This window comes from Vicugna pacos, chromosome 29 (assembly GCF_048564905.1).
Source record: "Vicugna pacos chromosome 29, VicPac4, whole genome shotgun sequence".
Classification (NCBI taxonomy): domain Eukaryota; kingdom Metazoa; phylum Chordata; class Mammalia; order Artiodactyla; family Camelidae; genus Vicugna; species Vicugna pacos.
The window spans coordinates 17,527,010-17,539,283 of NC_133015.1; the positions used below are offsets into that span (position 1 = coordinate 17,527,010).

Below are 12,274 nucleotides of genomic sequence, written 5' to 3' on the forward strand. Positions count from 1 at the left end.
TGTTTAAGTCCCTACTGTAAAAGACCTTGCAACCTAGGGAAAAGCACTTTAATAATATACATTGTAGCCTGTCATGTCCTTTTTAGAGGGATTCATTCTTTCGAAAAATATTTGTTGAGTGTTTATCATATGTCTCCACTGTGCTCGGCTCTGGGGATTGAAAAATGAACAAGACAAGACATAGGTCATTGTCCTTAAGGAGCTCAGTCTGATCAATAGTAGAGCTAAAATATGCATATGCAGCAGCACATTAGGAAAAAAAACTCGGTAGAGAACTGCGGAGTTCAGAGTTGGAGGACGCAGGGGGTCTCTTGGCTGCGGTGGCACTTGAAGTGGCCTGCTGAGGAGCTTGGGTGTGTAGTTAGGTGGGGCGCAGGTGAGGCCCTCTGAGACAAGGCACAGAAGCAGACAGTGAGGTGCAGGAGTGCAGGGAATGCTCAGAGCGCGCGGTGCTGTGGGCTGGAGCGTGGAGCACACTGCTGGCACATTGGCAGGCCATGAATACCAGCCTGAAGAGTTTTTAACACTTAATAAATTAGGCAACAGGAAGTCGTTGAAGGTTTCTCACAGGGACATTTCCCTGAGAGCTGCGCATTGGTTAGATTCATCTCCCACAGGTGGCTGGGATAGATTGGAGTGAAGGTGACCTGGCTAGAGACCAGATGGGAGATTGCTGCCAAGAGCCTAGGTGAAAGGTCACGACACCCTGGCACTGGGTGATGGCAGTGGGGAGGGAGAGGAGGAAATGGACTCCGGGTGGCTACGAAAATAGCGTCCACAGAGGTGACTCAGATGACCTGAGTCTGAGCAACCACGGTGAAGCACAGTGAGTCAGGACACAGGCCTGTCCAGCACCTGTGTCCACCTCGCTTGCTAATCTTAGGCAAGTGACCTCGCCCAGCTGGATTTCAGTTCTTTTATCTGTGAGTGGGGTTCATTACCTAACTTAGCAGTATTTGTAGAAAAACCATTTTGAAATAGCATAAATTTTGACACTGAGAATCCAAAATTGAGTTATTTGATGTAGAGTTGAGCCCTGTTCTCTCCTCTCTTTTATTCTCTCTGCTCCTTCTTGCTCTCTGCCTTTCCTTTTGTCTCAGAACTGCCCCCGGAAGCTACACAGGAAACTAGCAAGAATCCACAGGAAGAAGACCCAAGTTGATGGATAAGAACCACCTTCCTCTCCTCATCCGCAATGGCCATGACTGAACTCCTTACCTTGGCTCCAAGGTCAAGGAGGCTTGGCTCCACCCTCAGCACATGCAATCTAGCCTTACCTCCCTTCCACTCTAGACTGCTAAATGATTTCTCTGAATTCACTCTTGCCTTGTGCAATCTGTTTCTCATGTGTCACTCTCTATTTAAATCCCATTAATGGTCATATTACCTCTAGGATAAAAACATTAATCCTCACTGTGATCCCTAAGGCCTGACATGATTTGGCCCCTACCTACCTCTCTGACTTAACTGTCCAATAGAAATAAAATGTGAACGTCAAATATGAACAATATATAAGATTTTAAATTTCTAGTAGCCACATTAAAAGAGAGAAACCAGTGAAATTAATTTTGTTAATATAGTTTATTTAACCCCCCAAACATAAAATTATTATCATTTCAACAAATAATCAATATTTTGAATAATGAGATATCTGTGAATAGAAATAGCTTTACTTCTGTCTTTCCAATCTGGAGGTCCTTTACTTCCTTTTTCTTGCCTTATTTCACTGGCTAGAGATCCCAGAATGGACCAGCTTGCTTTTTTCCTGATGTTAAGAGGAAAGCATTCATGCTATTAAGTATAATGTTAGCTTTGTGTTTTTCACTGATACCCTTTATCAGGTTGGAGAAGTTCCCTTCCTTTCCCTTGCAAGTTTGCTGACAGTTTTAAAAATCAGGGCTGGATGTTGAATTTTGTCAAATGCTTTTTCTGCATCTAATGAAATAATCATGTAGTTTTTCTTCTTTAGTACTATGGTGAATTACATTGATTTTTGAATGCTGAATTAGTCTTGTATTCGTGGGAAAAAAAACCACTTGGTCATGATGCATTTTCCTTTTGATATATTGTTGGATTTAACTGTCTAAATTTTATTTAAATTTTTTTGCATATATGTTCATGAAGGACATTGGTCTGTAGTTTTCTTGTAATGTCTTTGGTTTGGGGATCAGGGGAATGCTGGCTTCATAGAATGAGTTAGACAATGCTCTCTCTTCTTCAATTTTATGGAAGTCTGTGCACAATTGGTGTTATTTTTTCCTGAAATGTTTGGCACTGAAGGCATTTGGGCCTGCTGTTTTCTTGATGAGAGAAATAAATGAATTAATGCACGTAAAGTAACTAGAATTGTGCTTATCTTGCAGGAGGTGTTGAAGAAATGTTAGGTGTTAATTTTTAAAAATTCATCTATATTTTCAATTAAAAATAATAAATGTTTATTGCAGAACTTGCAAAATATTTTTAAATTTTAAGGAAGAAAAAAATCATAGTACTCCTACTATCCAAAGATCACTACTGTTAACATTTTAATGCGTTCTTCACTATTTCCTACAGATAATTTATGGATGTTTATATTGCTGTTGTTTATATTGCTTTATACCTACTCTATTCAGTTAACATTCAGTTATTAACATTTTCCATGTCAATAGAAGTTCTTAATAAATATAATTTCAATGGCTATACCATTATACAATCATGCCGTAATTTATTTAACCATCATTTTGTACTTTTAGACTTGTTCTACTTTCCTGCACAGGAGACTCAAATACCTCTTTCACGTACTTCAGTATATGTTTATATAAATGCACATACAAACCCTCAGAATATTCCCTCCAGACCTTCCCTCTATGGCGTGCTGATAACATAGATAGATAACAGCTAACGTTCAGTGTGTTTACTATGTGCCAGGCACTGTAATAAGGCCTTTATGTGTTATACCTTAATTAAAAGTAGGTACCATTATTATCATCCCTATTTTTACAAATGAGGAAGCTGAAGCACCAAGATGTCAAGCAACTTGCCCAAAGTCACCCAGCTAAGAAATAGCGAAGACAAGAAAGTCTATCAGGCTTCAGAGCCCACATGACTAACCACTGTGCAGTAGTGCCTCTCACCTTTGCCTTTAGATTTTTTAATATGAATTCCATTCCACCTGAGTTGTTGATTCTGACGTTGTTTGAGCTCTTGCCCAGCTCACCTGCTCCAAACATGTGTTCTCCACCTGGATTTGGGGTACATTCCTTCCTATTTCTTTACTTACTATCCATTTCTTGCTCTTGTAGTTTATACATAGTTTCACTGCCAGCTCCTCCAGTCAGCCAGCTAAAACACCCATCATCCCAACCAGAAATTGGGACATTTCATCTGATAAAAGGATTCTTCTTTTTTTTACTTTGTATATTTGTTTTCACAAAAATAATGATATATTTTAAGTGAATCATTATACATTCAATTCAAAGATTTTATTGAAAAGAATTTAAAATGGAGGCTGCCCTAGAAAATGAAAGAAACACCAGTTAAAAAAAAGCAGGTTGTATACATGGGTCACAAAAACATGTAAGTTTCTAAAATGGACATAGGATTAAAGTATTTTCATTTGTTAATTGTAATCCCCCCAAAAAGTATTATCTCTGCCTTTGAAAGATTTATATCTTGTGTTGAGAACTGCAGTGTGGTTTTTCATGGCTGTATTCTAGTAAATTAGAATAGAGAGGATTTATTACCAGACAAGCCTTTGTGTATATTCTGCTAAATTTCCAAAATCTTTCAGTGAGTATATTTGTGTTTGTTTTTGTCAGGTCTTTGTTTAACAAAACAGACTACCCTCAAAGGCAGCGCTAGGTAGAACTTTTCTCCAATTGTGGTCTCTAGTTAACTCTCCACAGTTACTATCCAGGAGAAAAATGGCATTAGGATCCTCATTCAGCAATAAGCCTCTGGGCCTTTCCCACTTCCTGACCACTCCTCAGGTACCCCTACCTTTATCATACCTATCTGGGATCTGCCAAGAGCCGGGCACACCACTGTATGCAGTTTAAATGGACCAGAATAGTCCTCGCCGCCTTGGCTCAACATAAGTTTAAAGTAGTCAACTTCCTTTTCCAAGTTCTGTTTTTCATTTTGCTTTTCTGTCAAGTTTCTCCTAACTATGGGCAGTTTAAACTCAGATATGTCCCTGTAAGTGCAACCATTAGTTACAAATCACAAAGGAGTCAGTGTCGACAGATGTGACTGCAATCCGTCGCTATTTTTGGAAAGAAAAAGAACCAATTTTGCGAACTTCCCAAAGTAAATGGGTCTAAAATTTTAAAGTTAGAAAAATTAATCCTGCTAGCACCCGTTATCCCTTGTCTGGGTAGTTTCAAGAGCGGTAACCTTAAGCTCGCTTAACGTCTCACTTGCCCCAGTAGCCAACTTGCAGCTCTAGTTCGAGCTGAGACTCGAAAGAAAAAGTACCACGCGAGACCAAGAGAAAAACTGGAGGATGCGGGCATCGATCCCGCTACCTCTCGCATGCTAAGCGAGCGCTCTACCATTTGAGCTAATCCCCCACCGCTGGGCACGGCTGGTTATCGCTTCCTCTAGAGAGAGGTCATGGCATTTGGCAGTGACGATAAATATTCTTGACCGCATTCTTGATCTTGTCTAGTACCTAAGATCAAAGTAACAAAATGAAAGCTTTCCTTCGAGCCGGAATCGAACCAGCGACCTAAGGATGGCCGCGGACTAGCGTCTACAGTCCTCCGCTCTACCAGCTGAGCTATCGAAGGGAGCGGGAAGACGGCCCGCCAACTTAGCTTCATAACATTTGGTCATTTCTAGGTTTCGTGCGTTTTCTACCGAGTTCCCTTTGTAATTCCCGGGTTCTCTGAGCGCAAGATCCTCCTCGCGGACCTCCCACCTCCCACGGCAGCCGCAGCGAGGACTCACGCCGCCGACCCTGCCCGGGCTCTGAGGAGAAGGTCCGAGGCCTGGCCCTGGGGAGCAGCCGTTGGCTCGAGACGCCGCGTGGTCGCCGTGGCTTTCTCTGTCTGACTCTGGGGCTCGGAAAAGGCCAAAGGCGCTTTAGAATTCAGTAAAAGGCAGCGACCCGGCAGCCGCCCCGTCGAGCGCAGACTTGGACCTCTCATCCCCGCTCCCGGGACTTGCAAAAGGTTTCACAGCGGGGAAGCTGACAGAGGCCAAAACTGGAGCGAAAGTGCAAGAGCTTCCAGCTGTTCTTTGGAACGTGAGGTTTTATAGAGAAGGATATTTGTGGAAAAGATACCCATGGAAAGGACCATAAATCATATGAAGTTGAAAACAAAAAAAAAAAAAGTTGTCTCCTTCGAGCCGGAATCGAACCAGCGACCTAAGGATGACTTCCAGTCAGTGTCAACTACAGTCCTCCGCTCTACCAGCTGAGCTATCGAAGGGACGGGTAGAGCACGCGCGCCCCCGAGATTCAGTACATAAGAACCAGAGCGCGCTCGACAATTAGCCAGAGATCAAATTGAGCATGCGTAGTGGAGGGAGCGGGCGCGAAGGGAGGCTGTGCCGGGGTGGTGTTTTACGCATGCGTAGAAAGACAACCCGGCTGTGGCTCGGGGGAACCTGACTAACTAAAGTAGGGCGGGAAAGACTGAGAGACTCCGACGAACGACCGCGTACCTGTCGCGCTTTTTCTTTACTAACCTGTGTTAGAGGAATTACTGTCGAGTGTGAAGTCACTACTGTGTAATCTTTATTTCCCCTCAGATCTCTCCTTGTGTGGGCCGGTGGTGCCACGGGTAATGCGTCAGACCACGAACCAGAGGATTGTAGGTCCAATTCCCTTGTTTCAAAGTTTTTGTCACCTGTTTCCAAAATTAGAGGTTTCTACTTCCTCTGGTTTCTCCAAAGCACAAATGCCCAGAGAGATTTACCGCACTTGGAGAGCGGAGGGCTGTGGCCCCTGGTTTCCAGGGCCGCGCTGTCGAACTTCGCAGATGTTGGGAAGTTCCGGAGCGCTGACAGGTCGCCGTAGGCCGGGCCTGGAGGACGGCTCGGGGCGAGGCGAGGAAACGAGGGGCGGTTCTCAGCGGCTCCAGGTCGGCAGCCGGGGAGGGAGCCCCAAAGCCAAGCCCTCTGTCCAAGAGGGAGCTGGTTAACATCCCGGGGCTGCTTCTCCCGCGGCTCTGCTCGTCGGGGCCTGTAAGCGCCTGCAGTTCCTCAGGTACTAAACTACCTCCACTCTTGCTGACAACGGAGAGGGGGGAAAAATGTTACAAGGTCTTTTTGAGCCCGTTCCTGTTGTACATTTCATTTAACAAAGGTATTGAGCCCCTTCTCGGCTGTCAGCAGCTCGGAAAAACCATCTAAGGCTTTGGTTTCTGCCCTCAAGGGCCTTTTAACCAAGAGGCTGTAATACTGGTTTGAGCTGAGTTTTTATTTTGCAGTTATTAGTCTTATTTGTTGAAAGGAGTTTAGAATAAGCCTCCTCAAGTAGGGTAGCTATTCCCCAAGTAGAAGTTTTAATGAAATGTGAAGATGCATTAAGGAAGAGAAAGAGTGAGGTTAGGGAAAAGAGCCAGTTAAGTGGGAAGGCGGCTTCCTTAAGGCTTCACAAACATGATTAAAGGAGTTAAACAGTTAGGGGGTGGGGTCAAGCACAGGCTATTTGAATAAAATGATGATGGGTTTTATTTTTGTTTCCTAGGGAGCGTTTTGTCATTTTTTTTAAACGCAACAAACTGATAGCTCTTTAAAGTTATATCGTGTTTCTGAGAGTTAAAAAAAATAATCTCTGTGAGAAGTTGGGGAGATATGTCGCACCCCTCCTCCCAAGTTTATGGAAAGAACCTTGTAAGTTAGAGGAAAGGGCCTCCATCTTGTTTGTACCTTCGCATTTTATGAGGGTGGCAAGTAAGGTGTTTATGATCTGCAGAGGTCACTGTCATGTGCACTTCGGCAGGAACCCTGGCCCCTTTGGTGTAACCCCTTCTTCTCCCACAACAGCCAGCATGACCAGAGTGATGCGTTCCAAAAGGGTCAGGATGTTTCATGATTTCTGTCTCTCTTACTTGTGATAGAAATTCACACAGAGCTAATGTAAGCAAGAGATATTTGTTATGATGTTACAGGGGTGTCCCAAAGAAACCATGGAGGAAATGTAACTAGGCCTCCTTATGATTTTCCTCAGTGCTTCCCAGCTCCTCTCTATGCTTCTCTAGCATGCTGCTAGCCAGCCCCCTACCCTAAAAGTTACTGTTGTCTATTGTTGAGGATTGAACATCACCCCCCCATTCAGATATTTAAAACCTAATATATTAGGAGGTGGAGCCTATGGGGAGGTGATACGGTCATGAGGGCAGAGCCTTTATGAATGGGAATAGTGCCCTTGTGAAAGAGGCCTCAGAGAGATCCCGCCTCTCTTCCAGTCTTGTGAGAATACAGTCAGTTGGGCACATGTGATTGCGTCCCTCCTTGAGATCTCAGTGAAAGATAATAAAAATACACAAAAAGAAAAGTTCTTTTGCCCCCTGGAAAACAAAGTAGGTACAGTCAGCAAACCTGAACTTTTAAATAATTTCTGAGATGGGGAAAGCAAATTAAATTGTATGGACATTGTCAGCCAAGGGGGGGCTGAAGAGGTATTTGACGAGGTGAGCTGCCCAACTGGAAAAATGCACCAGGGGCCGACATGGAGCAAAACAGCACTTTATTGCAGTACAAGTGGGAAGCGCGGGTGCCCAGGTGTATGCACTTGTCCTTTTATAATGCTAGTGGTGCATGCGCAGTGTTCATAATGCCGACTCACTCTACTGGCGCATGCGTAGTGTTCCTAATGCTTACTCATGCTACTAGCGCACGCGTACATTTACCTCTGACCAGGTGCAAGCTATTGTGAACTTTGGCCTGAGCCCCACTTAAGGCTGCCGACAGACACATAGGTCAGAATCGAGAAAAATTGCAGCTCGGAGTATGTATCCTAGAAGCTTTCAGAAACAAAACCATATTCCCCAGGGAGACCCCAAGAGGCTCTAGGCACGGAGGCAGCAGCTCACAGGTCAGAGGCTCACGACATTATGCAGATGCTTCTGTATTTGCCCACAGCTGGAGCTACCTGGAGAACTGCTTAAGCAAAGTAGGTTTGCCTGGGGAATATAGGGCTGCGGAGAGAGGCAGAGTAAAACCTAATAATAAGAGACATGGTAAGAAAGAAAGGCTACCTCTTCACCACTCTCAGGGTCTGTGAGTCCTTCGTTAAGTTGGCAGTTTGGGGCATCTTGGGCTCGCACCATGTAAATGGAAAAGCCTACTTAGCCACTTTACAAATACAAGTCAGTATTGTCCTTGATTCATGAATATGAACATATGTCTACCAGACATTGGAGAGGAAACAAAAGCAGCTTAAAAAAAGAAACTCCTAGGTGAAAACAACAAAATAACTGACCCGGGAGGAAACAGAGATAATGCAAGGAATAGTACAGAACTACTTTTTAGAATGCTGATATCTTTAGGGGCATCCAAGAGGATACCTAACCAATAAAATAAAAATAAACATAAAACAAAATGAAAATAAAAAAAGCAGAACAAGGTGATATTAAAAGGAACGACAACAGAAAAATTGTTTTCTGGAAAACTAAAAGTGTGATTGCTAAGGTGAAAAGTTAAATTTCCTAGTATGCTATATATTGAATTTAAAAAATAAATTCCATGCTAAATAAACTTTTGAAATTAAGTAATTTTATAGAAAGCTGTTTTGCTAGTAAGTGAATCAATATATAGACAATACTTTTAATTGCCTGAGGACTTTCATGTATGACTTTTATAAAGCTAAGCTAGATTAGCTTTAAAATACTGCTTTTTGCAATTATAATAAATAATTCTGAAAATGCCGGTTTAGTAAGTAGTTAATGTATATACATGACCAAATAGATTGTTCTAAAATAAAAAATTTAAGAAAATGTTGGAATTTCATTGCCGAAGTGAATATCTGTACTAAAAAATGTCCCCCAATTTTTCTCCCCCAGAAAAGAAAGTGTATTGTGGATGAAACTTGAGTGGAGATAAATCTGGACAACATCACAGGAGTGGGGAGATATTTGGGTACCAGAGCAGATTGCTTAGAAGTAAGAAGAAAAGAAACCCTCCCCAGGTATGATCTCTCTCCCTGGCGTTGGGAATAAGGATGTGCCTGGTGGACTTTCAGGCATTGGAGAAGCTGATAATCAGATTTTCTGCTGTTAGAAAGCTCAGTTGGTAGCCCAGCAGTGAGCAGAATGTGTTAACAGCTGTCCTGTGACTACTGATTTGATTCTAGGGATTTTGTTTCGCTTCTCGGGGACAGCCCTGGAACAGCATGAAAATTCCAGAAAGCTGTATCGCACTTACCCCTTCACTTGGCACTGAGCATGTGAAGGTCTTCTTTTGGAGAAGGACTTTTCTCAGAAATGAGGATATATGTTGTGAGAATCAATCAACAGCGATGTATTGGTTTCCTACTTTGTTTTTAGCACTGTGCGAAATACAGATGTAAAGTCTGACTCTTAGGATGTAGTTCCAGAAATCACTGCTAATTTGAGCCAACTGCTAATTTTATGGAAACTAGTTAAACATGAGGTAATCTAAATTTCTGGCCCTTTGTGGTCTAGAACTGCTCAGGAATAATATGAAAATGAATGTTACTAAAGTGTTTAGGAGGGCTGGAAGAAGTGCAGTTTTGGAGAGGAGGACTTGTGTTTCTTGAATAAAGGTCTTTCTCTGTTGGGAGGACTGTTATCCTGGAAATGGACATTTGCCTTCATATCAGTAAGGAGTAAGGGGTGACAGGCTGCTGAAATTCTTTTAAAAGATAACTAATTGGGTCAGAGGTTTGATTAAGTGCCAAGGTAACATATTAATTTTCGCTATTAATATGCTAAGGCTTCCTAAAAACTAAGGATTCTAGCAGCTTTTGCATTTCTAGCAGGTAGGGATTTCTTTATTCTATGACACAGGTTAAAATTTTTCTCATATAACAAATATTTCCCAGCCATCTATCATGTGTCAGGCACTGTTTTAAGCCCGGGGATTGAGGACACAAGACAGACAAAAACCTTTGTGTTTGTGAGGTGGGAGAAAGATAAAAAGTATGTTCATGAAAGGTACTAAGGATAAAAAGTAGAGAATAGGAAGCGTGAGGTAGGGGATGTTATAGTCCTAGGCAGGGTGGTCAGGGAAAGCCTACAGAGAAGTGACATTTGAGAAAAGATCTGGGGCAAGTCTCCTGATTATATGTTCTAAATTAATCTAATTTTGACTCAGAGCTATAGTTTAACAAGGTAGCGAGAAATTTCACCTCCTAGGTTTTGAGAGTCCCTCCCTTTCTTAGGGCTGCAAAGTGTCTGTAGGGATTATATCTTTGTTCCCCAAGTGAGTTTTGAGCCCTTCGTATTACTCCAGCCTGGGTCCTGAGGTTTCAGTATCCAGCCCTGTGTGGTTCCTTTGATGGGCCAGATGTGGGCACAGGAATCTTTCCTTATGTCTACAAAGCCATTACTTAATTTTGTCACCTGAGCATCCAATTGCTAGCTCATCAGAGGCTCTCCCCGGTGGGGACACAAGTCTGGGATACTCTTGGAACTTCCCCCAAAACTCTCAAACCCAGCTTTAGTCTAGAGGCCCCTCATGATGGGGGTACTTCTCTTCAACAAGGGTGTGACCTTTTTAAGATAAAGCAGAAGAGTATTCGTTCCTTTAAGTTTCCGAAAGCACTAAGAATGAAATTAATGTCTAATACATTATCTTACCATACATTCAAATGAATGTAGTCACTATAAATTATTTCTATCTGTCAATACTCAGAGAAGTGAATGAAAAATACTTTTGTTCCTCCTGTGCCTATTAGCATTATGATTATTTGCACTTGAGGCTGGAGAGGAGAAGACATTCCTTTAATAAATAATATGCTGTTGCCCAGACTATTTCTCTCTCTCTCCACCACCACCAGTAGGGGTAGATTGCCAGTAGTTCAATTTATCTAAAAGTCCTAGTAAATGTGAAGGTAGAGAGTTGACAATGGTGATCAGCGAGATTAGGAGACTAAAACAGAGAAATGAAGGTCAAATGTAAGAAAGGTAGAAGTGGGAGAAGGGAGGAGGACAGGGAAGAAGATGGATACTGAGAAACAGGGAAGAGAAAGGACAAAGGAGAAAATAAGAGATACAGGATGAGGGAGTGAAATATAAAATAAGGAGTAAGAAGGACAATGAAGAAGCAAGTGAGGAGCGCTGATTCAGTATTAACAGTTTTGGAGGTCAGAAGTTAGACCTGGGTGTCATTGGGCTGAAGCAAGGTGTTGGTAGAGCTGTGTTTCTTTCTGAAGGCTCTAGAGGAGAACTCATTTCCTTGAGTTTCCTAGCTTTTAGAGGCTGCCTGCATACCTTGGTTCATGGCCCTTTCCCTCTTCTGTCTTTAAAGCATATCTTTGATCATCCTCTGATCTTCAGTTGCATCTCTCTGATCATTCTTCTGTAGTCACACCTCTCTCTCCATAGTCAGGAAAGGCTCTCCATTTATAAGGACCAGAGTGATTAGATTGGGCCCATTTGGATAATCCAGGATAACCTTCCTATCTCAAGGTCGTTATTAATGACATCTGCAGTCCTTTTTGCATGAAAGGTGATGTATTCATGGCTTCTGGGAGTTAGGGCAGGCACATCTTGGGGGGCCGTTACTGTGCCTGTTATCACAGGGCTCATTCAGCCGTAAGTGGCACCTTTTCTATGGGTCAGAGGATGAGGCAGTGCATTACCAGGTAAGTGTATTTCCAAGCTAGGCCATGTCAAATGTGTTTCTGTCTGTATACCATTGGAAATGCAGAATAGAATGTCATTTATGCTCAAAGAAATAACATATGTGTATTCTGGTAAATAAAAATTCATATATTTTTTTATTATATTCTAATGTAAGACAACAAAAAAATAAATGGATGACCTATGAAACCTTGTATGAAATCCCCTGCTCTAATCGCCTGGAGGCCAGGATTAGGTCCTGAGCCACTGAAGTGGGAAGTTTGTTTAACCCTGCGTTAACCAGGGCCATGCAACCATTGCTGAGGATCATGGTCAGCATATCTCTTCTTTCCTTGTTGCTTCTCTGCTAAAATGCTTGTGGATTCAGAACAGCAGGTGATTCCAGATGGCAACTCCTGCTGACTCCCATATGATTCTTACCTGTCCCCTCCTCAGATGGAGAGTTGATCCTTGTTTCTGTGTAGCTAAGAGGCATTCTGTAGAGTTCATTCCCTCACTCATAGACATCCATGTGCTTG

The 12,274-nt window shown here is 42.6% G+C and overlaps 2 non-coding genes across 2 annotated transcripts; both read right to left on the reverse strand.

The window, feature by feature from the left end:
* Window positions 1-4,680: 4,680 nt before the first annotated feature.
* TRNAY-GUA (transfer RNA tyrosine (anticodon GUA)) lies at window positions 4,681-4,769 on the reverse strand. Its single transcript is given in 2 exon segments — window positions 4,681-4,716; window positions 4,733-4,769. It is a non-coding gene; the product is annotated as a tRNA-Tyr (tRNA).
* A 553-nt stretch (window positions 4,770-5,322) lies between these two features.
* TRNAY-GUA (transfer RNA tyrosine (anticodon GUA)) lies at window positions 5,323-5,414 on the reverse strand. The gene is given in 2 exon segments: window positions 5,323-5,358; window positions 5,378-5,414. It is a non-coding gene; the product is annotated as a tRNA-Tyr (tRNA).
* Window positions 5,415-12,274: the final 6,860 nt, after the last annotated feature.